Source organism: Hydra viridissima, unplaced genomic scaffold (assembly GCF_058129835.1).
Source record: "Hydra viridissima isolate aposymbiotic clone 2 unplaced genomic scaffold, HvirCarnegie_v1 scaffold_8, whole genome shotgun sequence".
Classification (NCBI taxonomy): Eukaryota; Metazoa; Cnidaria; class Hydrozoa; order Anthoathecata; family Hydridae; genus Hydra; species Hydra viridissima.
This window is the reverse complement of record NW_028324307.1, coordinates 17706819-17731595: the sequence shown is the minus strand read 5'-3', so window position 1 is coordinate 17731595 and position 24777 is coordinate 17706819. Positions and strand designations below refer to the sequence as shown.

Sequence of the window (24777 nt, the reverse complement as noted above, 5' to 3'; positions counted from 1 at the left end):
AAACTGTAAGTACGAATGTGCTAAGAAAATATCAGAAGATGAGCGAAACGATATTTTTTTATCATTTTATGCCTTAAATTCAGCTACTGAAAAGAGGCATTTCCTTATTACTTCAACTGATCGCACAACCACTGCTAGACCAAAAAGAAACCATGAGGAAAACAATGATAGTGAAAATGCAAATAAAGAAACTGATGACCAAGCTGAAAAACAAATTTTTTCAAAAAGGAAGTACGCCTATAGATATTTTTTTCATGTAAAAGGAGAAAAAGTTCGTGTTTGCAAAACATTTTACCTAACTACACTGTCAATTTCACAAAAGCCAGTTTACACAGCTCACAACGCCAAAGATGTTAAAACAAATACTCCAGCACAAGATCTACGGTGTAAAATCATGAAAGGCAAACGTACACCGCACAGTGATGCCAACTCAGCTAGGGATCACATAAAATCTTTTCCAACAGTTGAGTCACATTATTGTCGTGTATGTACCAATAGAGAATACCTTGAGTCACACCATAATGTTTCAAAAATGTATAATCTTTACAAAGAGAAATGTATAAACGAAAATGTTGAGCCAGTAAAAAAAATCTATGTACAACCATATTTTCTCCACCGAATTCAATCTTGGTTTTCACATTCCCAAAAAGGATGGATGCGACCTTTGCGAGAAGTTTAAAGTTACTGAAAACACTGATAATATGTCTGAAAAATTGAGAGATGACTTTGAAATGCATCAAGTTTTTAAAAAAGAAATGAGAAATATACGTGCTGAAGAAAAAAAAGATAAAAATGTTCCGGTTTTACTTTTTGACCTTCAAAATGTTATTTTGACTCCGCATGCAGAAATTAGTTCCCTTTTTTATCTGAGAAAGCTAAGTGTGTATAGTTTGACAGATTTTTTTCAACAACCAAAAAAGTGTACTGTGCGTAATGGAATGAATCAATGGCGGGAAGAAGCGGCAATGATCTTGCCAGTGCCTTTTGCAAAATTTTGAGTGCTGTGGCAGAGGAAAATGACGTAAGTGAATTAATTACTTGGTCTGACTCCTGCGTTCCTCAAAATCGGAATAGTATATTATCAAATGCTGTGTTATATTTTTAAAGAGACAATCCTAGCATTAACTCAATCACTATGAAATATTCCCTTCCAGGTCATTCATGCGTCCAAGAGGTGGATCATGCGTATAGCGAAATTGAAAAGCTCATGATGAAAACTGATTTTTATAGTCCAGTTGGATTGATAAGGATGTTGAAACAAGTAAACAGAAAAAATCCTTATCGTATCATTCAAATGAAATCACATGACTTCAAGGAGTTTTCAGTAATAGCAAAGCTGTTTAATTACAAGTCAGTTCCTTTTTCTAACGTTGCTGTTCTAAAATTTACTCAAACATCTCACATTATACATTATAAATCTAGCCATGATCGCAATGAACCTATGAACTGTGCGAATGTCAAGTTCAATGAAAAACCTAACAGAAAGAATGCAGCAACAAGTCCATCAACTTCCACTGTGTTATATCATTGTTTCAGATACAAAATTTAAAGTAACTAACTGCCTCAGTCACAAAATTTAAAAGTCACTAACATGTTTCTAACTACCATTAAACAGCAGTTAGAACCTTGTCATAGTGAGAATATGATTATTTCACTAATACAAGGTTCTAACTGCATTTTGGGGGTATTCATTTTTCTATGAAGAGTTAAACATTTTTTAATCAAAAATAGTAATACTTATGGCAAATGCTTATGTTATCATGAGTAAAAAATATTATCGATGGATTTTAGTAATTTTTGGTGGTAGGAACATAATAACTTTTAACATTGATTTTCTCAAAACTACTCGCGGATCATTTAGAACCTTGTCAAACCAACGCGACGATTTGATAACTGCGTTATTATCTGCGTATCGAAACTTTTGTCATCTGCGTAACGAAACTTTTTTATTACGATAAAATCCGATAAAATATCGGACTATACGTATCGTAAGTTTTTATATACCTCGATAATATCTCATACAAAAAATGCTTACGATAAAGTTTCGATACTTATCGATGCATTACGATATTTTTTACTTTTTCCGACAAAAAAGTTTTGTTTAATAGGAAAAAATACGTCTATGTTTTCATATTTTTGTGAATCAGCATAAAATTCTATCAGTATCAATCATAAAATTAGGGGGGGGGGGGGGGAGAAAGTCGAGTAGCGCCTAAAATAGTTATATATACATTTTTATTAGATAAAGTAGAAAGGATTTAAATTTTTATTAGAAAAAGTAGAAAGGATTTAAAGTAGAAAGGATTTTAATTTTTTAAATAGTTTATATTTTGAGTTTTAAGGGTCTGCGTATCGTTATTATTTTGAACCGATAACGATATGAAACGATAACGATATCAAACGATATGAGTTTGTCTATGAAACGATAATATCGGTTTAGTTATCGTTTGAACCGATAACCAAACTATAACTTATCGGTTGAAACGATATTATCGGCTTTTTTTAACGGTTTATCGGAATACATAAAAATAACGAGAATACCGATATTTATCGGTATAATAACGATATTTTTTACAATATTCAAATTTTTTTTTCTTTTTAAATGCCACATTTTAGTTCAAATATATCATAAATTTTCAAGTCGAGTCAAGATGTCTTTTTGCCTATCTTTACCGGTTTTACAAGTTAATCCTTCCCAATCGCATATATTATCTAGATGTCTAACTTCACAAAAACTCCGTAAGAAAAAGTGAAGCAAGTTTTTAAAGTTTTTAATGCCAGTATCCATTTTATTTAAACTGGCAATACTTCAGTTTTGTTTTGCTTTGATTTATCATTGGGTCATTTCAGTCTGGCAAAACAAACCTGGTTGGCAAAAAATTTGCTTCACTGCGGAAGCGCAAGTTAGACATCTAGTTAATAGATATCATTGATCCTTCCAGACCAATTAAGTAGGATATCAGTTAAAAACTTTGTTCATCAACTAAAGTCAAAAATGTCGGGAATATCGTCTTCAAGATGCAATTAACGTGTTAATGTATTTAAGGTAATAAAGCGTGTCGGTGTTAATGTATGTAGGTGTTAACGCATGTAATGTCTTAACGTATTTAATGTGTCGAAATGGCGCGGTTATAAGATTGTATAAAAACGGATTGTAGTTTGTAAACAGTATGATTCGCTGTCAGATGGGAAAAATAATATCAAATTCAAAAAGAAAACAGTGACTCTTTAGTGTCTAAATAATTCCCCACAGTCTAAATAATTCCCCACAAAAAAACATTGAAATTTAATCAATTTTGAAGGTAAGATATGATAAATTTTGTTTTATTTTATTTGTTACAATATAGTAGTATGTACGAAATGTCTATTTTTACTTTGTTATTAAACTTTTTAAGTGAAATATGGTTAAAAATATACAACAAAACTTATTATTGCTACAGGTTGTTCAAAGTAGTAAAAGAAAAGATAAATTTTTGAAATATTATTTTAATAACTTGATATTGTTGTAAAATTTGAAATATCAGTTATTTAAAATGTCTGATAGTAATTTTATTGTTAAAAGCCTTCTCATTTTTTGGGAAAAGGCTAGTTTTCGAGAGGGAGTCAAAGTGACTAGTTGGACAGCATTATTGTCAAATAAAATTTTTTTTTAATGAGTTTGAACAGGTATTATATGAGAGTTGTGAAAAAAAAGTTTTAAATTGAGTATTTCTATATTTAGAATGTTCAAAGTTGAAATACTACAATTTATTGCAGGCTTTAGCCGCTTTACAGTGTGTACATTGTAATGTAAAAATTTTACAACTTTTTTTAAATTTTACAGATATACGACGAGAATGAGTCCTATGAAAAGGATCATGGAGACAAAGTTCCTCTGGTCATGGGCAGAAGAGTAAAGTCAAGAAAACTGGGCAGTCCATCAAAGAGCAATCAGAACAAAAAGAATGATGCTTGGTTAAAATACAAACCACAAGATAGAGATCAACTCCAAGGTGATTTGGAAATTGCAAAGTTCTTAGCCAGATGCAACTTACCATTTAGTCTTGTTGGGCATAAAGGCTTCCAGGATCTGATCGTGAGTATGTTGTGGCAGATTTGATCAGCATCTTTGGGTTGCTTATTTCAACCCAAAGATGCTGATCAAATCTGCCACAACATACTCACGTTATAAGTAAGATATATAGTTTATTGTACTTTTGGTTAAATAAATATTTTTGGGATGGTTTCATTGGGTTTAAGAGGAAAACAAATTCAAAGAATTTGTATGAGTTTTAAATCAAACTTAAAATTCCAAACCCCTTAATCTTAATTGCAATGAAAATAATGCTGTAAGTCCCATGACGCCATTATTACATTATTGTTATTTTTTAGTAAGTTAGTACCTTCCTTTTTAATTTTAAAATTGTTAGTCTCTAGACCTGTCCGCGCCAATTTATTTTGTTGGTTTTTTTAAATAACTTTAAATTAGTATAAACAACAGTTTTTTTATTTGTTTTTTCTTCTTTTAGGTTGCCATTAGTTTACAAAAACGTGAAAGCAGCAGTGGATGAAGTTCTGGAGAAAGATTTGCCAAAAAGTCCTGGGTTCGCCATTTCTTCTGACATGTGGCAAAGTCGGAATAATGACGCCTATCAAGCCATCACCCTCCACTTCATCAATGAAGACTTCAACCACCGGATGTTTGTAATTGGTGTGTCACCCTTTTCTGGACGCCATACTGCAGAAGCTATTGCAAACAGACTGGATGAGCAAATAACTTTTTATAGAAGTTTTTTTAACTTAGTATAGTAGTACTTATACTAATACTTTAAATTACTATTACTAAGTAAGCTAATTACATAGTACTTGTTGATTTGTTGTTGTACAAATTTTTATACAATTTAACATATTAGCGATATTACCCGTTACATGTAATATTTTTTATATCTTTAATTATAATTTTATAATATAATATTATACCTAAAGGTATTAAATTGTTATATGTAAATTTTAATTTACATAATATTTATACTTATTAAATTTTTTTTTAATTTTAGAAATGTCTCAGAGATTCCCGGAAATGCCGGACACAGCTATGTTGTTTGTGTTCATGACTCAGCTTCCAACCTGAAGGCAGCCATTCCTAAATGCAAGTTTGTTGACGAGTCTCTGCTCTGTGCTGATCACCTTTTGAACTTAGTTGTGGAAGGTCCAATTAAAGAAGCCAAGTCAGTTGAAGGTTTGGATCTGGAGTCAGCCATTAAAGAAGCCACAGAACTGTCATCTCTATGCCACAAGTCCTTTTTGTCAAAACAGCGAATCAAGAAGGAGATTCAAAACATGTTGGATGACAACGACACAGTCGACAAGGAGGAACTAAAGTATGTGAAAATTATCTCACCTGTCAAAACCCGCTGGAACTCCACATTAATGATGATTGAAAGTATTGTAAGGATGAGAAGACCTTTGAGCTCAATCAGAGATAATCCAGGTTCTGACCCTAACAAATTTGCACCCGCTATTCCCAGTGAGGATAAGTTTGACCTCTGTGACGAAATTTTGCCAATTTTTAGGAAAATCTCGGACATTTCGGAAAGCTTCTCTGCTGACAAGAAAGTCTCAATTCACAGAGTTATCTATCATCTGTATGGATTTAAAAAACCGACTTCTGCAAGCTATTCGTGGTGGCCTGTCTCCTACTGCTGAGATGTTTTACCAAAAACTAGTTAAAGCCATTGATTTCCGGTTTCCAGAATCTGGAGCAACCAACTTGCACTATTCAGTCGCCAACTTACTGAATCCTCTGTACAAGGGCCAGGCTTTAAAAAAGATTGGTGGATTTGATGAGGCCTATGACGCTCTTATTACAAAATCTCAGAACCATCAAGAATGGATCCAGGCATCACAAGAGATGGAAGCCAGGCAGCTAGAAGAGGCAAGACCTCAAGGTTTCCAACCTGATGACGACCCTTTTTTTGATTTGGCTAGTGACGTCCTAGTTAGAGTTACCTCCGCCCCAGCTGATCAGTCTTCCATTACTATTGAATGGGAAATGTACCTCAAGGTACCTGCAGTAACTGGATTTAAGTCTTGGACTTCTGGAGGACCAACAAACACAAGTTTCCATTGTTGGCAGAATCTGCAAGAAAATGGCTTTGTGTGCCTGCATCTAGTGCTTCGTCAGAGAGAGCTTTTAGTGCTGGAGATGCTATTGTCTCCTACAAACGAACCAAGTTGCAACCAGAACAAGTAGAGAAACTCCAGTATATCCAGCAAAACTATGTCAAAGTTAAGATCAAGAAATGGTTTCTCACTTCTGCTGAAGAACAAGCCGATGAAGCTGCTGCCATTGAAGGACCTGCCTCTCCGTCTCCTACTGCCTCTCCTGCCAATACTCCAAATGTGGTTGATCTGACAGTTGAAGACAATTATTAGTTTGGAACTTTATACAGAAGCAAAAATTCAGAAATTTATTATGAATTTATATTTCCTTAAGTTAAATAAATTATGAAATAGAACAATGTATTGTTTCATTTCGTTTCATATCGGTATTTATTGATTACTCTCAAAATTAAAACGCATAATTTTTAGCTTTTTTTCTTCCAAAGTTTTAATAAAGTCAGCCATTATGGTGGTCAAAATAACCCATTAATATTTATTTATTTCATTTACAAAAAAACCATAATATAAATACATTTGTATCACAAATGATATTAACGTTAAGCAAAAAGGCGAAACGACATCTTGACTCGACTTGAAGATTTATAATATATTTGAACTAAAATGTGGCATTTTAATAAAAAAAAGTTGGAATATTGTAAAAAATATCGTTATTATACCGATAAATATCGGTATTCTCGTTATTTTTATGTATTCCGATAAACCGATGAAAAAAGCCGATAATATCGTTTCAACCGATAAGTTATCGTTACCCGATAAGTTATCGTTTGGTTATCGGTTCAAACGATAAGTTATCTTTTCATAGACAAATTCATATTGTTTGATATCGTTATCATTTCTTATCGTTATCGGTTCAAAAGATCGGTTCATACCGATATACCGATAACGATACGCAGACCCTTATAAATTATATAAATAATGTTAAATATTTGGTAAAATAATTTACCTCCGCATACTTTTTATTTTAATTTTACAGATGGTTTCATTTTTTCAATTTGAAGGTGTTTTTCTAAAAGGGTATTAGTTCAGGTTTCGCAACTTTAAATTGTGGAAAACAGCCACTATAAATTAACAGACTGACCATAACCCGTATTACGGGTTGCTTTTTTCTAGTTATTATTATTATTATATTGTTATTATTGGTACTATTATTATTATTATTTTTAATTAATATTATTGTAATTATTATTATTATTAATATTATTTTTATTATTACTTTTATTAATTTTTTTATTATTATTTTTATTATTACTTTTATTATTATTACTATACAAACTAAATGATTAGCTTGGTTTATATCACATTACTTAAAGTTTCACGCAATAGCGATCATCAGATGTTATAAACCGTAAAAAGACGTAACGACAAAAAAATACGAAAAAAGTGCTGTGGAGTGTCAGCTATGATGGCATTAAAGTTTTTTATTAAAAATTTATTTTCATGGCGGCACTTTGATATTAGTTCGCTTCGTTTATTAAGTAAGCCTAATTTCGACGTAATAATGTGGTTCTTTTTTTTTCGAATAATATATTCGCTCTACTTATTCTACGCAGTATTGAGCACTCTTACTGAAAATATTAACATAATTTCTACAATACTATATATATATATATATATATATATATATATATATATATATATATATATATATATATATATATATATATATATATATATATATATATATATATAGTATTGTAGAAATTATGTTAATATTTTCAGTAAGAGTGCTCAATACTGCGTAGAATAAGTAGAGCGAATATATTATTCGAAAAAAAAAGAACTACATTATTACGTCGAAATTAGGCTTACTTAATAAACGAAGCGAATTTTTTCCAACACTGTATATATATACAGTGTTGGAAAAAATATTAAATACACTACCTAAACATTTAGAAAAATACGTTTTATTCACAGCAATTGATGTTAACTGATACTAATATTTATATTTTTATAAACTTTATTGTTAAAAACTAAATTTTTAAAAAAATTATGAATTTTTTTTCAATTTTTCTCATGTTACTAACAATTTTTTTTTAAGGTAGGCGGAAATTTTACTGGAAAAAATAATAAATACGGTAAAGATAAATCTTTTTGTTTTCTTTAATTTTCAATTGTTATAACTTTTCAAATGTGTGTTTGACTACGTTTATCAGTTATACTTTGTAGGAAGAAGATTTGGAAGGGGCAATAGTCTCTTCCCCAATATTTATTTAAGAGTCACTTCCCTTCCCCTTCCCTTTCAAATCTCCAACCCTGCCTGTTTTAGTCACTCCCCCTCAAACTAATATGACCTTCCTACGCTACTGAATAATATTTTACTTTATATCTTAAAATATAGTATGTTCAAAAAGTTTTTTATGAATGTTCAGTTAATTATTTACAGTTTACTAATATATTATAGTAATATCATTTCAGTTACTTAATTACAATTAAAGTAAAAAAAGTTACTAAAGTTGAAGGTATTTCCTCTTACTTTAAATCGGTAAGTATTTTCTATATTTAAAAATATGCTATGATGATATTAGTATGTATATTAGTAAGTTAGTTCATACAATAGGTTTCAACTTAAGATAATATTGTTACAAAGTCACACTGCACCTCTGCTGAGCTCTTAATAATTCAACGACTTAAAAGCAGTGGAAAGTCTTATAGAGAGATTTCAAAAATAACTAAGCGTTCTGTTGAAACGGTTTAAAACGCTCTTAAACCAAAAAAATCGGTGGAAACTAGAGGTCGCAAAAGAAAAGCAAATTACAAAGAAGATAAATTAATTATTTGTGAAGCTAAAAAAGATCCATTTATCTCTAGCAACACGATTAAAAAAAACTAAGCTGAAGCTAATTTGTTCTCAAGATCACCAAGAAGTGCGCCTGAAAAAACGACATATAAAAGCCAGAAAAAAGTTTTGTCATAAATATTCTGCATTGACAAATAAGAAATGGGGCGCTGTTTTTTGGACAGATTAATCTAAGTTTAATATCTTTGAATCAGATGGTAAGCAGTTTATCCACAGACCACCAAAAAAGCACTTAAATTTGGTGGTGGAAGCATTATGGTGTGGGAATGTTTCTCGTTATCTGGTATTGGTCCTATCTATTTAATACAGACACTATGACAGCTGATATTTACACCAATATACTTGAAGAAATAATGCTTCCTTATTCTGAGGATAACATGCCGCTTCCAAAACATACAGCTTCTATCACAAAGAGATGGTTCCAAAATAATGATATAAGACAACTGGACTGGCCAGCATAATCGCCAGATTTAAATCCAATGGAAAATATATGGAAAGTTGTAAAGGATGAGGTTGCAAAACAAAAGTCTCAGAAGCAAAGGGATCTGTGGGAGGCTGTGAAAACATCATCGTACGCTATTCCAAAATTAGCATGCCATAAATTTGCTAACAGAATGCCTATAAGTCTAATCTAAGTTAAAAAAAATAATGGACATGCAACAAAATATAAGGAAATTTTTGTAAATATTATATTAAGTGATTGATAAAGCTATTTCAGAAAAAAAGAAAAGTTTGTTTTTGTTCTTAATTGTTTTTAATTATTTTTGTTTAATACTTGTTTTATAAACATTGAATTTTCTTGATTTTTTCAAATATACGATCAAATTAACTATTTCTGTATTTATTATTTTTTCCAGTAAATTTCCACCTACTTTAAATAAAATTGGTAGCAACATTAGAAAAATTGAAAAAAAATCATAATGTTTTCAATATATATATATATATATATATATATATATATATATATATATATATATATATATATATATATATATATATATATATATATATATATATATATATATATATTAGGGTGATGACTTTTATACAACCTCGTTTCCCTGTATCATAGCTGGATGAGCTTTCATTTCGGATTAAATAAAATATTACCTTCATAGCGATTCGATAAAAGAATCTCACGCACAAAATGATTTTAAGAATTTTATTTATTAGCTTTTAAGCCAAATTTTTGAAGTCACTGTAAGCAGAAACAATATTGAACACAAGCTGTAGAGTCACATGTATACAACATTATATAGGATCATCAAACGCACAAGGAATTCAAATATTCACGATAATGTCATTAGAGAGGATGAATCTCAGTGGGAGGTTGTCCTTATTGCGGCAGAAACCGTGCAATTCTTGCATAACTTTGATGGCACGCTCGCAGCACTGGTTACTTCCGGCAATCTTGATTGGTGAGTCATCTGTTTTCCAGTGGGTTTTCAAGCAATTGAGAGCTTTTGGGTAGTCATCCCGAGCTTTAGATAGTTCTTCAAAATCTTCAATTGATTGCTGAACTAATGATCAGTCCATGAGTAAGAAATGAATGAACAGATTTTACGCAACCTGTTCTGAGTTTCTGGCATCAAAACAAACGCAAGAAGGGCTAGAATGGCACGAGAGTTCCAGCGTGTATTGCTGATGCTTTGGATCTGTTTGAAATTCACGAAGGAGATCTCATTCCTCTCAGTTATGTGACGGAAGACACGAGTGAGGTGGTAAAAAAACTTCATGTCATTTCTCCAGCCGCCTGTTTCTTTAATCTCGGTTTTACCGTTGCTGAAGGCTGCTTTCAATTTATCGTAATTGCTCATCAAATCTTGCACATAGAAATACTCGATGTTTGGTGATTTTGTAGACCCATGGAGCTCATCGTCCATGACAACGCGAAGAACGTGGTCTAGCACATGGTGCTAGATTTGCTGCAGCCGAACAACAACGCCTGTCTTCTTACCGGTATTCACGTTTGTTGTGTCAGCAACAATCATCATAATTGATCCCCACAGATTGAACTCCTTTAACACATCCTGGAGTCCTTCTGCATTTGTTTGAGCTTTCCCATCTTTCAATTTTAGCGCAGTCAACTTAATTTCTTTAGATTCATTCTTGAGGACTACGGCCTGATATTCAAAGCCCTCAATGTGTTTGTCGTCAAAGTGTATGCTCCACTTCTCCAGATGAAGCGTGCTCACCAATTGTTTCTTCACCTGAGCAGCTCTCGTGTAGATAGCCTTGTGGATTGCTGATTGACATGGGGTTGGAATTTCAATGCCCTCACCAGAAAGCTCGCGGCACACCACTGCTGCTCCGTGTGACAACAGCTTTGAGCATGTAACAAGACGTCTTGCAATACCTGTTGGGTTATACTTCCTTTTGCTCATTGATGCTGCATTGTCATCCTCCCAAGGACTGTCTGCACTGTTCTCGGATGAGTCCGTGCTACTTTTGGAACAATCAGGTAGCACTAAGCTGGTAAGTGCGGACACAGTCGCTTCAATTACCCTCTTTCGCTTGGATGGGTGGATGGTATTGACACTAGCAGGTTTGCCAGTCGAGTACCCAACGTGACTTTTCCTCTCAATTTGAAGTTTGTAGAGATTATCATCCTCTTTGCACAACCATTCGCCTTTCATCTTGGTCATATCAAACAGTTCATTCAATAAGTCAAAACTTTGTTTTTTTTTTTGCAGCGCTCGTAGTATTTTAGGGGTTTTGCTAGTTTTGCACAAATAGCTTGATTAGATACATTCGGAAAGTTCAACATTTTGCTCCATAGGTCTTTAAGCTCTACAGAAACAAAAACGATCCTCTCTCTCCGTTCTTTGGCAGTGGATTCAAGAAATTTGAAGCGTCCAATGATGTGGTTTTTCAGGGGCATACGACTCCGTTCGCTCAAGGGTGCCTCATATATTGCCACTTGCCTCTTCTTGATGGGGCTTGAAACTGGACTAAGTCTTTGACCAGGCTTCCTTGTTCTTCTCCGTGTTAGAAGAGCTCTTCTTGAAAGACATGTTGTCTTCTACTCAGCAACTGAAATAGGAAAGGCCTTAACGTCAATATTAATTACGTAATAAGTTAAAGAAACTATTATTAAGTTTTCGATTGAATTGTTATTGTTAATATATTATATTTCAAAAGAAGCAAATACCGATTATAGAAAATGAAAAAGGGTGACACTAATAAAATATTGTATGCTCAATTATAATTTGCGAAAAAGTTAAATGTAACTTACCAAATAATACAAGGATCTCTTATGTTTAAACTATAGAGAATGCGCAATAATTAAAATAAGGCAATATTATTGTTGACACCAAATTAAGTTAATTAAAACTCAACTACCCGCTTTGAACACTTCGTTTATATACCAGTTTATAGCAGACAGCAAAACAGCTGAAAAAAGTTTTAGAACTCTACAGAAGCTTCCCTAACAATTTCGTCACTGTGACGTCACACTATGCATCGCTTAGCGGAAATAGGATTTTGTGCATATTTTTTTAGTGATTTTTCATATTTAAACTTTTTAAGTTTTTTTTTTTTGCATTTAGTTTTTAACTCTTTAAAAAAAAAAAATAATTTTAAGTTTTTTTAAACTTCTGACATCTTAAGGGTTTTTTTGAGGTTCTAAAAAACTCGCATTTTTGTTAAAATCCTTTCAAAGTATATGATAAGTGTTAAATTTCTATATTATTTTTATGCGAAATTAAAATAATCATGTATTTAATTGAATGTAAAACTAGAAATAGAAAAAAAGGGTTTTGGCATAGCATTTTTTTGCTGATTTTTTGATTTCTTAAACATTGATTGATTTGAGCATGTGGTCACAGAGGTCGCCTCGTTTTTTTTGAATAAAATATAGCTACTGCGAATTGAATTTACTGCCATGCAAAAAAATTGAGGCGACCTCTGTGACCTCATGCTTAAAAATCATTTTTACTATTGTGAATTTTATTCAAAAACCGACTAAATTCTGTGAAGTAAATGAAAATTCCGTAGTTCAACAACTTCCGGTAACTATCAAAATGGCTACATTCACTCTTCGTCAACTTTTAACACATACATTTCCCCCAAGGCATATATTCTTAAGAAAAAATTTTAAAGCCTGTGCAAAACTTTTGGAGTCTAAGTTTATTGCACTAAATAATGCTGGTTGTATGGTTAGTTTCAAAATTTTTCGAAGACTAGCTTTTGAGTTGATAAAAAACTTTAACAAATGTGGAAAAAAAAGCAGTTTGTTCTTCACTAAATACAAAGATTTTCTGGATAAAAAAATAGAATACAAATCATATGTCTGGTAAGTTTTTTATTAATTCTAAAATAAAATGTTATATATATATATATATATATATATATATATATATATATATATATATATATATATATATATATATATATATATATATATATATATATATATCTGTTATTTAAATGGAGAAAAACAACATTTTAATAGTACTTAAAGTTTCGTGCCTTACGGCAATCGTCAGCTATTAATTTAAATTAATTAAAAGAATTAATAGCTGACGATTGCCGTAAGGCACGAAACTTTAAGTACTATTAAAATGTTGTTTTTCTCCATTTAAATAACAGATATATATATATTGCTCTATTATTATAATATTGAGCACTCTTTTACGCACAAGAGCTTTGTATTATTTTGATATAATACATAACCAATCAATATATATATATATATATATATATATATATATATATATATGTATATATATATATATATATATATATATATATATATATATATATATATATATATATATATATATATATATATATATATATATATATATGTATATATATATATATATATATATATATATATATATATATATATATATATATATATATATATATATATATATATATATATATATATATATAGCTTAGAAACAGATCCTGAGCAACAGATAAGGAAATATGAGGAGGGACAACTTATTTTAAAAGAGGGTGAAAAGCTGATTCAGCAGGGTAACCTGCTCATCAAGCAGGGTGAACAAAAAATGAAGGAGGGCCAATTAATACTTGAAGGTCTTAGACTGAAGTTAAACAGGTACGTATGTGTGTATTTATATATATATATATATATATATATATATATATATATATATATATATATATATATATATATATATATATATATATATATATATATATATATATATATATATGTATATGTATAAAGTTAAAAGTTGTACACACATTTTATACATGTTTTAGGAGAAATACTGTAACAATGGGAACACCTGAAGCACCAAAACCTAGAAAATCTTTTTTAGTAGGATGAAACGTAAAAGAACCGATAATCTTCAGGGAAAAGAACTGGAAGAACTTCAACATGCTGTAAAAAGGTTTGCATCTAATCCCTCTACTGCACCCAGGTCTAATTTATATGGTCCAAATTTATCATTGCATACTTTTTGCAATTTGAGACTAACAGACAGAACATGGGCTGAATTTAAAAAAGTTGTTACACAAAATCATCATCTTGTTCCTCCAGGTTTAACCAAGTTAAAAGAATACAAAAAATTGACATATCCAGAGCAGGTGAAATATTCAGAAACTGAAGTAAAATGTAGTCTATTCAATATGATCAAACATTCAGTTTCTAGAGTGTTTGAGTATCTTTTGGAGGATGATGATAATTTTATTAAATTTTTAGCACAGGAGGAACGTGATAACATATATGTTATTTGCAAAGTGGGTGGTGATGGTCAGAGTGACCAATCTGAATTTCAGAATGCAGAAACTATGAAAAGAGGTGTGGATGATTCCACTGTGTATAGTATAGTGTTTGTACTGTTGGAGATTCGAAGTGGAAAAAAAGATACTATGGAAAAATTGTAATCCAAATAGTCCAGATGCAACCCGTCATCTTATGTTTTGTTTTGCCAAAGAGACTACTAGTTTTATTCAAGAGAAGTTTGAACATTTACAAAATGAAATTTTGTCTTTAGAGAATATTAAGTTTACACTTCATGACAATACTTTTGTTATAAATTCAAGTTTGTCAACTATTTATACCACAATGAATGATGGTAAAACACTTAATGCTGTGGTATCAAAAATGCTTAAAAAAAATATAGCATCTCAGTGCTGTCATGTATGTCAAGCAAGTCCTAAGGAGTTTAATTTGGATACCATTTGGAATAAAGATAAAGATGTAGACAAGAATATATTGGAATTTGCAGTCTTCATTTGTGGATATGCAGCATGGAGTGGGTTTTCAATACTGCTTGCAAACTTCCAGCAGTGAAACAAGGAAGAAAAATTCCAGCAAAAAACAGCCAAGAATTTATTGAAAATAAAAAAAAAATCCAGTACTTATTCAAAATACAATTAAAAATAAGGGTATCTTTTGTCAGGAAGGGAAGTGGTACATCCAACACTGGCAATGTTGCACGAAAATTCTTTAATAATCCATCTGTGACTGGAAGAATTCTAAATTTGAATACCACTATGATCAAACTATTTAGGGACCTGCTAATTGATATAAATAGTACAACCGCAAGACCAGATGTGAAAATTTTCAAGCAGAAATCTGAACGTCTGTTTGGTCTCATTTCTAATAATCAGTTTTTAAAAGCCATTCCAATGTCACAGTCTGTGCATAGAATGGTAGTTCATGGTGTTTCTTTTATTAAATATTTTAAGTATCCAATAGGTTCTTTGTCTGAGAGTGCCATTGAAGCCAGGAACAAAGCCAACAAAACTGCACGAGTAGGTCATGCACGATTAACTTCTTTTGCTGAAAATACTAGGGATACAGCTAATTATTTATTTATGACATCTGACATGTACCTATACTGTAAGAAGAACAAAATGCAAGAGGTATAAAAGCTATACTGCAAGAAGATTAAGCTGATAACTGTTCTTAAGGTAAATATTGGAGAAAGCTATGTATATCTTTAAATTTAAATATTTAATGTTATTGTTTAATTTTATTAATGATACATTTTAGGTGCTGGTGGTAGCCAATCTGATATTTCTGAGATATTTTTACATAATCAAACAGTATGTTTTTTTTATGCTTGCAAAAAAAAAAAAAAAAATACTAATTGTTAGAAAAGTTGAAACATAAGAATCCCAAACTTTCATAGTGCAATTCATGAAGGCTTGTTGTAAATATTAAATGTTGCTCCACATAAGGATTGCTGAGATACGTTTAGAGTAAAAATTTTAATTATATTTCAATTGTATCTATTTATTACAGTGAATACAGTTTTTTCTTGAATGTATAATTATTAGAATTAGAATTCGATAGATAATTTCTATAATAAATAGTTTATATCTTAAACTATACTATTTATTAACAAAACTTTTTAAAATTTTAATGTGTGTTATTAAATAGTTTTAGGAAGATAAAGAGTAATGGTTCATATTATAAAAAGAAATCAAGGAAGCATCATTAAACCATGCAGCTGTAGTTGATAAGCAACTTTTAATAAACGGCTATTTTCATAGCCACATATTGTTAAAAACCTATTTTAGCATCAGAACCTCTATTCTGCATTTGAGGTGACTGGAACTACTGGAGTATTTATTTTACTTTTATTTATAATAAAATACTTATGTTATTTCCTTTTTTATTTAACATGAAAATGTAAGTTGGAGACTAAAAATGCCTGTAACCCCTAAAAAAGATAAACTGATATATCAGACTTAAATAGAGACTTAAAACTGATATATCAGTTTTAAATATCAAAAACTATCGGTTTTATATCTTTTTAATCAAAAATCGAATTAGTCCGGATAAACCAACTAAAAAACCGGAATAAAACCGGTTTTAAAAAAGACCGGACTTTTTTTATAAATATATATAAAAACAAACAATTTCTCATAATTGATGCTTTGTTCAAAAAATTACTTCAAAATGTTAAACAGTTCTCTAGTTACAAGGCTATTTCCTTTTTTTCTATCAGCGCGACGCATAGTGCGTCATTTCCTGGCTGACGGCGCACAGCGATATACGATGTTCTGGAAAATTCTATACATTTCTCTGCTACATAAATTGCACAAGTCGGTTTAATGACTTCAGTTATATACAGTATATTGCATTTTATGTAATTGTATTAATTATATATATATATATATATATATATATATATATATATATATATATATATATATATATATATATATATATATATATATATATATATATGAATATATGTTCACTCTGTAATGGAAAAAAATAAAGTTGGTCTTTTATCATGAGCATTTTAGTTTTTCTGGTTCACTAGGATTTAAGGCATGTATATACCAAATTTCACACCGCTTAAACTCCTATAAATACTGCCTCAGTGCACTTGCTATCTCGTATTTTATGGTATTCGGCATTTGCATTAAATGAAAATTTTGCTAAGTTTAAAATGCTGTTTTTTAGATACAAAGAACAATTATATTACACTGTAGGAATTAAACAGTAAAGTAATACTAGTAACATGACACAATAACCTGATTGTATTGCAGAGTAGTTCAAAGTTCGCCATTTAAAAATACACTTTAAAAGTTATTTAGTTTGAACTTTCTGAGTCCTGAAGGTCTTCAAGTTGCGATTTTTTTAGCATAGTTGATTTTTTTGCAAGTGGAAACTTTTTTTGACACTTTTCAACAATTTGGAGCTAGTATTGCTTTTCCTCCTCTGATTTGGTGATTCTGATCTTCAGAAGATTTCTCCATGGGTTACCTGAAGCAAGCAGCAAGGCTGTTTTTCTCATCCACTGAGATACGTTGAGAAAAGAGAACCAGAGGAATGAGTTCTGCACTAAGGTACCAGAGATGTTGGCCTATCGTTTTCAATGCATTCTGAGAAATGGAGGGAGAAATATCAATATAATCAATAAGAAGCTTGATGAAATCCAGATTATTCAGAAGTGCATCTGCTGGAATGGGATACTGAATCGAAGCTTAAATTAAAGCTTGGATTAAACCAAGGATGCAAAGATAGCAAATTCTGGAATTGATATATCTTCATGTTTAGTCAGCTTGAATTGATAACGGAAGAGATAAATCTTTATAATGTAGATTATTTTAGCTGCTATTCAACTTTTTAAGTTGAATAGTAAAACCTCCAATCTAGTTGTGCTACCCACAAATGTCTTTTTGAAAACTTCTGCACTTATCACTTCAAGTATATGATGTCTGCACTCAAACAAAAGCAGCTTCGTACTCAACTTCTTTTCAAGAATAGCACATGCTCCATTGGTGTGGCCTGTGTTTACCGCAGGTGTGTTGAACAAAATGGCAGAGATCTTTTTTATCAATCTTCAATCCTTTAAAATATTTGCAACCGCTTCTGAAACAAGTTTCCCTGTTCCTTTTTTAACTTTTAGAATCCCAAAAGCTTCTCAACACCTAATCCAGAGACGAGGATGGAATACCATTTCTTGGCTTCCAATGGCAAAACAACATTCATAGCTTTTAAGCGACGTCTTTTAGGCAGAACTGATATCAATTTCATTGGCACTGGAAAGAATTAGTTATCGTCTTACTTCTCTGAACAATCACTGTTGCTTGGTACTGAGAGATCAGCATGGTTATGGGTTACAGCAACATCTTTTCCCTTTTTTTGTGCAAGGTTTTCATGCAACCTATTCTTCCGTTTTTGAGTTCGCTTTTCTTTCTCTGCCGATGTTTTTTCTTTAGTTCCCATTACCATTTTGTTCAGTTCGCTGGTCATGCAAAAAAAACCTGTCTCCTTTAATTCTGATTATAGTGTGAGCATTGATGTTTGTGATGTTAAAGATGGATGATGTGAAGCTAGCAAAGTCAGCTTCATTTGCACATTGAACCTCTCCTCTTTTAGCATTCTTGTCAACTTCTCGGTACTTGTAAATTAGTACTTCCAACTTTTTAATGATAGCCCGTTTTTCAGCCGTATGGATACGCGCTTTATACCAGATGCTCAAGTCTTTGCACGACATCAGATCTTTCTTGAGCACTTTGTTAACTTTGCGTAAATGAAAGTATGCACTCAAAACATTTGCAGCTGATGATAGAACTCGCTCACAAAAATCTTTAGAAGGTTCACCAACTAAAAGAACAACAGTTTTCGACCTAGTAGCCATAACTAAATGAACGATATTTATGTTGTCGCAACACTTGATCTTATAAAACTTGATTATTGTAAATAAATTGAAATGCCCTTGTGAAGCTAGTTATTTATGCGAAAATCAAAATTTCTACAGTTTTCCAGAATTTCCTTGAACCTTTTCAAGTTTTTCACGTTTTTTTGGAAGCTTCTAGAACCTTCTAGAGATTTTATAGAACCTTCCAGAGCCTTCTAAAATTAGACTTTTTTAGAATATTGATTTTTCTAAAAACTTTTATGACAAAAGGATTTAATATTTCAGTGTTGATGAAGCAGTACTAAATGAAGTCACACAAGAAAATTGCTCCTAAAAATGCGACAAAAAGATTTTGAGGTCACCCTAATATATATATATATATATATATATATATATATATATATATATATATATATATATATATATATATATATGTATGTATATATATGTAAGTAGATAGAAAATGCCGGGTTTGGGCCAGGTCTCTAAAACAGTTGAAAACAGCCTTAAATCCATCAAAAGTGTCAATTGAAGGTCGATTTTGAATAGATAGAAAATGCCGGGTTTGGTACAGGTGATGAAAAGAGATCAAGTTATGAAACCTGAAATCAATAAAAAAGTGAATAATGTCCCAAACCCGGCAATATAAAAGCCTCAAAATTTAGTTAGAAATGATCTAATTAATTTATTAAAATAAAAATAATTAAATAAAAATAATTAAAAGAGTTATCGTAAAAGTCCATCCGAGTTTTTTGAAATCGACTTAAGTAAATTCAATTTTTTTTAAAAAATGTTTATTGTAAGAACAAAGTATATAGGTGAAATTAAAGCGTTATTCGATCTTTTGTTTTATAACATGAAGATGGTTTGTTTAAATATTAGTAAAGAAGGAATCTGTATAAAGTCAAAAACCAATATTAATTTAATGTTTGAAGTTAATCTTCCAGCAGATAATTTTGATGAGTACGTGTTTAACTTTGAAGATACTATATGTGTTGGTGTTGAGAGCTATATTAGCAAGTCCTTTAAAGCGATGAAGAGTAAGAGTATAGTGAGTTTATCTATTTACGACCTTGAAAGTTTGGTTATTGATGTAAAGTCGGAAGATAATTTTGAGTATGGCATTAAAGTGTCAATAGAGAGTGTTCAAAGTGTATTTTTTCTTGATAGTTATTTTTATGACCCAGATTCAAGGAAAAGAATTACAGTTTCCAGGTTTAGTGATATGTGTAGAATGATCAAGCCCGCTTTTGAATTTAGAGTAATAAGAGAAAAAGGGTTGTTTATTTTTTCGATGAACACTCAAGATATTTTTTCAGAGAGTTTTAAATTTGGAGTAAAGGATATATTAGATGAGATGAAAGTGGATAACGTGTATAAGTTGGAACAATTGTATCGAGTATCAAAGATTGCTTCATTTTCAGAGGTGTTAGATGTTTTTGTGGAGAAGAATAAACCGCTTATGTTTATGTCAACTGGAAAAATGGGTATAATAAAAGTTTATTTTTTTTAAAAACATTCGAAAACGTTTTAAAAGAAGTCTATAGAATAGCTCCTAAGAAGGGGATGCTTGCGAAGGGTGAATTAGGTCCGAGAAGCAAACCAGAACCAATGAGTTCATACCCTTTTCCATTTTTAACAAAGAGTCCATCACCTAAAATGGGTTTGTTTTTAGTCCAAGGTCTTAGATATAGCCCAGAACCTGCAGCAGTGAGTTTCATTCCTTTTCCATTTTTACTCATGTATACGATACCGCGTCCAGCGATTTTGTCAACCATGGCAGAACCTGCAGAAGCTCCAACACCAGAGAGAAGTCCAGTAGCAAGAGCGGGAACGACTTTAGTAGCCAAAGTGCTTCCAATCATTCCGAGCAAAGGTAAAAGGGCACCGATGAAGCCTCCTTCAACTTTAGAGTTGTGTGCAAGTTGTCTTTTGCTAAGATTAAGAGTGACACCTTTACCAGCTTCATACGCTTTTTTAATTTTGTTGAGTTGTGCGTTAGTGATAGCTAGAACATGTTCACCGTTCAAGTCTTGATGAGAAAGTTTAATGCTAACATTAGTTTTGTCTTGCATGGCTTTCTTGATTTTATCAGCTTGTCCTTGCGAGATGTTCAGTTTGATCTTTTGATACATTTTTAAAAGAAGAAAAAAAATTTTTTTATCGATCAGCAGCGCTGTTTGTGTATAAATCTTGTAGCACGAAGAAATTCGTTCTCTAATATGAAATCGAATAATGATATCTTCTCCTTTAAAATCTATTAAATCGCCATGTTGATCAATAAGTTGCGTTTCCATTCTTGAAATTTTGTTTACAACAATGGGAAGGTATATCAAGTGAAACGGTTTTTCGCTAATTTTGTATCCGGGAGGAGCATCAGGATAAAAGGAATAAATATCATTGGTCGACTTTCCGTCTAAATAGGATGAGCCTATAAGATCGTTAGTGACTCTAATGACAGCGATTTCTTCAATTCTAACAATGCTTTCAGATTCATAGTAATCAATAACGCTGGTGACTTTATTAGGATCAATAGGATATTCTTTTTTCTCAACATAAGTGTATTCGTTTTTATCGAATCCTAGAAGTGAGGCTAAGCTGTTGTTAACGTTAAAGTCAACCCAATAATGAGTGTTGGATCCAGGTTTTCCAAAAGTGAGGGTAGATCTTGAAGTGGTATCACTTGTTCCAAGAATGACTCCATCTGCTCTGTATAAAGTTCCAGTTTGCTTTTTCATTTCTTTTTGCAAGTAATCGTTAATTTCGTTAATTTCGTAAGCTCCTTCTTCAATGTAGATGGTATAAGTGGTTGATCCTAAGTTAGGGCTATATCTGAAGACGTTATTTTTAGAGGTGATGTTAGGGTAGCTGCGATACGTCTCAAGACCGACAAGAGCCATTTCATACTTTTTCTCAAAGCCTAGTTCAATAGGGATGTCAAAGTAGGTTCTAATGACGCTGCTGTTTACGGTGGAAGTTTCTTTCTTAGATTTAACGATGAAGTAGAATCCTGACATGTTTATAGATTAGAAAAATAAAAAAAATCATTAAACCCGCTTCGATACTTTCCCTCATTCTTTTTAGAAGAGAGATCAATGACGGTAAAACCGTGAGGTTGAGACCAGCAGTATTTGCAGAACTCTCTAAATTCTTCTAAACTCATGTCGCATGAAGCATGATCTTGATAAATGTGGTTTACACTTATCGCATCTTGAGGAAAGAGACAAATGAAATTGGTGTTTCGTCGGATGGTTTTCCTAGGTAGCATGAAATAATTTTGAGCAAGGTAAAAACAGTCTACGTTAGAATGCCGACCTCGCATGTAATAGCTTTCACACTTGTTTTGTTTAGCCTCAAGCAAATCATCAAAGATCATTAAGTTGTTTTTGCTCGAATCGAGATCCTCAGGGTTTGGAACATCAGCATCTGTTTCGAAGAATTGACATTTCATGTTTGTTTTTTTCCTTTCCATTTTTTTAGAAATTTCATCAATGACGTCTTCAGGACTGGAGTTTAGCTGTTCAATTTTGCTTTGAATGTTGAATAATTGAAGAATGAGTTCTTTTGGCAGTTTCTTATCAAAGGCGCTTTTGATTATTTTGTATTCAGGTTGGAAAAGGGATTTTCCAAAGACTTGCAAGTGGTTATAATCGAGCCATCCTGGTTTGAAATGCAAAAGAGAAACCGAAACGATTCATGTGGAGAATAAAAAGACAAGAAATAATCGCATTATGCTGAAAGGAACATGTAATGCTTGCGGAACGACCAAATGCCAGTTTGTTTCTTCGCACGGATCAACAAAAGGAGGTGATTTGGTGGAATCGATTAATAAATTGTCGAGCAAAGTGAAGCTTCCATGGGCAAAATTTCCAGGAGAAATGCATATTCCTGGGATGAACTTTGCAGGACCGGGGACCAATTTGGATAAGAGACTGACATCAACGGATATGTATCAGGACTGGAGTAAACCGGTAGACAGAGTGGACAATGCAGCGTATCACCACGATTTGGCTTATAAATACTTCAACGACCGTCAAAACAGGAATATGGCAGATCAGATGATGCTCGAGGAGATGGATTCGATTCCTAACCCCACTTCAAGAGAAATCAGCGAGAGAAAGCTCATTACACCTGTGATCAAAGCTAAAGCTAAATTTGGATTGGGTGTAAAAAATTTTAAACCTGTTAAAAAATGAGTAAGATGATGGTTTTATTTGAGCCGTTGATTAACGAGTATCTTAAGACGGATGATTATGAGGAGTCTTATTATTATTCTCCTTATGAAGAAAAGTATCATTACAAGATCTACAGCTTTGAAAACGGTTTAGATTTTACTGTTATATGTCGAATGGATGAATTTGAGTTGATCATAAAGTATGACGGTATTCGTTTTTCAAAAAGTGAATTATCAAAAGAGAATTAGTTTGAGTATGTTCGAAGAAAAATAGAGAAGATTAAGCAGCAGAAAAAGAGTGACTTAAGTAAATTATTATCCAAAAAAAATGAATTACGTGACTGTGAATAACTTTGATGAGAGTAAATTATTGGTGGGTGATATTTATTCAGCGTCCGTTCCAGTTCAGTTTCAGAAGGTTCCGCTCTATTATGAGTATTCTTCTGGAAAAGGTCTTTTTGTATTGCGAACTCCTGTGTTACATTCTCTTGGAATCTTTAAAAGCTTGAATTTAGACACTGGAGAATTGAAGGGATATTCCATGTCTGTGTTGAGTGAAGAAGGGAGCAAGTTTGAAGAGGTGATGGATAAGATAACAAAATTTCTTCCTGAGAAAGTGAGTGAGTTGAGTTCTGTGTTGAAAAAAGGTGGAAGAAGCAAGAAGATATCTGTAGAAGACTTGTCTATAATAAAAACAAAACCTGGTAGTTTACCCATTCTTTTTGGAAGGTTGTATACAAAGAAGAATAAGGAAATAAGCTCTACCTCTTTTAAGAAGGTGGATGGAAAAATGGAGGTGGTCAAAACTCCTTTAGACTATTTAAATCGGAAATGTGATGTTGTAGCTTCTTTAAAAATAGAGGGGGTGTTTATCGGTTTAAAGACGGAATCCATTCAAGTGAGTGTTTCAGAAGTGTTGGTGGTGAAGACCTGTCCTGTTCAAAGCGTGATGAGCGACCTTTTCGAAGAATTGAAAAATTGAATTCAAGCAAAATCATTAAGAGCTTAAACAAAAATGGGTGATCATAATGGAAAATACATAACTGGTCCTTCTGGTGAGCAACTTTGGGAGAGTAGATATGGATTTTGTTTACCTTACGAATTTGACTCTTTCGGAAGAAGGGTTTTAATCCTAACTGATGAGTCTGAACATCAATTCATCGTTCGCACTAATGAATTAGGTGATCAGTATATGGAAATGCTCAATGGATATGTTTGTCCAATCACTGTTTTTGAAGAGTCGGGAGATTATGTTGAATTTGACGAAAATGGTAAAAAGTACATACTCTTCGGCGATGGCATTATTGAGTATATGATGGATGAATATGGTCATCGCTATTATCAGGACGTATGCGCTGGGGGTGATATTAAAAGACTTGCCATTAAATATGAGTCAGATATTCCATATGGTGTTGTCTTGAACGCATCAGGAGATCAGATTGTTATTAATATGCATACTTTATTCGGGAACGTGAAATTTGGTGAAGAGAACACTTTTATTGAATACAGAGATGGTAAGCATTATTTCGTCAGTTTCAGAGAAGCATCTGAGGTGATTG

General features: G+C 32.0%; 2 pseudogenes across 1 annotated transcript; one reads left to right on the top strand and one right to left on the bottom strand.

Annotated features, from left to right (window-relative positions):
• The window catches only part of LOC149885439 (uncharacterized), a 175183-nt pseudogene that overhangs the window by 68861 nt on the left and 81545 nt on the right, over positions 1–24777 (bottom strand).
• Positions 13896–16061, top strand: LOC149885443 (uncharacterized; annotated as a pseudogene). Its single transcript, XR_016455020.1, has 3 exons — positions 13896–14027; positions 14195–15853; positions 15936–16061. The product of XR_016455020.1 is annotated as an uncharacterized LOC149885443 (transcript).